This window comes from Pantherophis guttatus, chromosome 4, assembly GCF_059756535.1.
Source record: "Pantherophis guttatus breed Tessera chromosome 4, ASM5975653v1, whole genome shotgun sequence".
Classification (NCBI taxonomy): domain Eukaryota; kingdom Metazoa; phylum Chordata; class Lepidosauria; order Squamata; family Colubridae; genus Pantherophis; species Pantherophis guttatus.
The window spans coordinates 30,257,285-30,260,773 of record NC_142066.1 but is presented as its reverse complement, the minus strand read 5'-3'; positions in this window follow the sequence as shown (position 1 = coordinate 30,260,773).

Below are 3,489 nucleotides of genomic sequence, written 5' to 3'. Positions count from 1 at the left end.
GAAGCTTACTAGGAATAGGTGACAAAATTAGAAAACTTTCAATATTGGAAGATTTTTTATAATCCAAGAGAAAATGGTTGTATATATCTTTACTTTCCCTAATTGCACAGTGAACGAGAATTAAGAAAAAACAAAGTAGGATATGAACATAGGCTGGCTTAAAGAAGTTAAATATTTTTTTCCCACACAAAGAACCTATGAAATCTATGTATTTGTGAAAGAATCATAGAAAGGATCTGCCCCAGAGATGCTGGGAGATTTGTGCTTTCAGGGGGAGCTTAGTACTTGGGAGAGTGACATCAACCTTGCAAAGCACGCACTGTCTCTTTTTACCACCTGAGAAGTTAGCATGGCTCCTTTCTAAGCTTCTTTCTCCACCCATTGTTCAGCTGCAGGCTCCCCCTCCTTTTATCTGCTCGTTCCCTAGGCAGCATCTCTTCCTCTTGCAAGCTCATTCCCACCCACCATTACATCACCTCATGTGCTTGTATTGCAACAGAGAAGGAAAATATGTCTTCTAAGCCTTTCTTCTTCTTTCTAGTCCTCTGATGCTGGAGAACATCCAGATGAAGTCTCCTATGCTATTTTGAATCACCAGCCACAGAAAACCCAACAGGCAACCAATCCTAGGAAAACCTCTGAACCTTGCTTATATGCATCAGTGGTCAAAAATACAAGTTTTCAGCCATATATGTCATAAGACCTTGGAGGGGGGACTCCTGAGATGAATACAAGCAAGAATGGCTTACTTTTATTTCCCCACCGATGTATAATTATAGATGCCAAATGTAAGGACCGGATCATACTGGGGGCTCCAGAAATGAGGTCATCGGAATGCTCTTGTCTACGTTACTTAGGACAGTGGTGGATCCTTTAGCACTGAGGCACAGGCTCTTCCCATCATCACTCTCACCATCCATTGTTAAGTTGAAGGAAGTTGTTGACATTGAAATCTACTCGTGATCTGTAACAGCGGTTCCTTCCTGTACGCTCTTAGTCAATATTTGAATTAAAAGGCAGTCCTTGACACACAATGGGGCTTTCTCTGAGCTGATAGCAATAACTGGAGTTATAGGTAGTCCTCGACTTACAACAGTTTGTTTAGTGACCGTGCAAAGTTACAGCGGCACTGAAAAAAGTGACTTAGAACCAGCGGTGGGTTCTACTTACCTTTACTACCGGTTCACAATGGGGCCGCACGCGTGCTCTTCTGCGCATCAGGGTGGGTGGGCGGAGCCTCCCTCCGGTTTTACTACCGGTTTTATAGAACCGGTCTGAACCGGGGGCAACCCACCACTGCTTAGGACTTTGTTTTTCCCATTTATGACTATTGAAGCATCCTCGTGGTCATGTGATTTACATTAGGATGCTTGATGACTGACTCACGTTTATGACGGTTGCAGTGTCCCGGTATCATGTGATCCCCTTTTGCAACTTTATGACAAACAAAATCAATGGGGAAAGCAGATTCACTTAACAACCATGTTACTAATTTAACAACTGTAGTGATTCACTTAACAAATGTGGCAAGAAAAGTCATAAAATGGGGGAAAACTCACTTAATAAAATTTTCACTTAACAACATAATTTTGGGGCTCAGTTGTGATCATAAATTGAGGACTACCTGTATTGTGCCTTCCAATCTGACCCAAAGATGGCAAACTTGGTTTTGCCCTTTATGATACTATGATGTCTGCTAATTTAACTTCAACTTTACTAGTTGTTTGGCATTATTTAAAACAGTACATAACAAGGACCCTAATTAGAACCGTATATGAATTCAGTAATAGCTGAGGCCTCAGTGAGTTCACAACACACAAAACTGCAACTCCTCTAGATTTAGACACTCATTACATTATTTCAAGTTTACAAAACCAAGGAAGTTTCCTTTGTAGAAGAATTATGCAGAAAATGAATCCTGTCCTTACCTTTTATGTTGATGTATATTTTGTTATTAAACTTTTGAGTATCTGACTTCAGAGGTTTGTCTGAATAAATAATTAGAAGGATAGAACCCTCTGTCTGATCTTTGGGCACTGGCAATAAGGACAAACATTAGCATGCCAACTTCCCAAAAGGCAGGAAAAAATGGATATTTGTACAGGAGAGACAAAGAATAACTACTTTCCTATCCAGGCCCTACTTAAACCTGATCCTATTTAATTTTTCAAAATGACTTGAAATCAGTTGGATGGCGCCACCTGTTGGATTGGATTACTAGTACGAAGTAATAAAAACAGAGTAAATAGTTTGTGCTGAGGCATCCCTTGGAGAGCTACTCTTCACCTTTGGAGAGCTACTGTTTTGGGTATATCGTTCAGTCCCAACTCTTGAATATGTTGCTGTCCTGATATAGTCTATGATCACAATATGTTGACCGTCCATTGCAAAAGAGGACATAATTTCCATTGTCAAGCAAGGCAATTATAAATTGAGTTGTCCCTGATTTTACAACCTTTTTTGGCCTGGTTGTTGAGCAAATCACTGCAGTTATTAAGTGAATCATGCAGTCATTATTGAATCTGGTTTCACTATTAATTTTGCTTGTCAGAAGCTAGCTGAGAAGATAGCAAATTTAATTTGATGATCACATGAACCTTGGATGCTTATCCATCATAAATACATGCCGGTAACCAAGCACCCAAATTTTGTTCCCGTAACTGTGGGGATGCTGCAATGGTTTGTAAGCACAAGGATCACTTGCAAATCACTTTTTCCAGTGCTGTTGTAACTTTGAACAGTCACTAAATGAATGGTTATAAGCTGAGGACTATCTATAACCTATCTTGCAGCCAGACAAGACTTTTCATTCGCTCACTTCATTGAGTATTGAATGGCAGATTTGAATGGACCAATCAGGGACAAGAGCGGGAAATTCATAGGACCGTCAGTGGCTGAAGCCGCGGACAGCTCCTAGCTATGAAAGGAGCTGCCGCGGCTAGGATTGCATTACGATTTACGGAGCTAATAAAAGTGTTGGAGTTTACTACGTGTCCTGTCCTTTCTTGCGCCCACGATCTAACACACTTCAACCCTGAGCTACATTTTCAGAGTTGAACTGCCGACCTTTCGATCGACAAGCTCAGCCACTGAGCCACCGTGTCCCATTTAAGAGGCTGCAGGGAGGCCTACTAGGCCTAAAACAGGGTACAGGGGGATTGCGCACGCATGCACAGGGGTGTGTGCATGCATGTGTGTGCACGCATGCGCAGGGGAACGGGGGCACACATGTGCATGTATGTGCACACATGCGCAGGGGCAGGGATAAAATCTAGCAGGTACTTACAGATTCTGGAGAATCTGGTAGTAGAAATTTTGAGCAGTTCAGAGAACCGGTAGCGGAAATGTTGAGTAGTTTGGAGAACCAGCAAATACCACCTCTGGCTGGCCCCAGAGTGGGGTGGGAATGGAGATTTTGCAATATCCTTCCCCTGCCACGCCCACCATGCCACACCCACCAAGCCACACCCACAAAACCGGTAGTAAAAA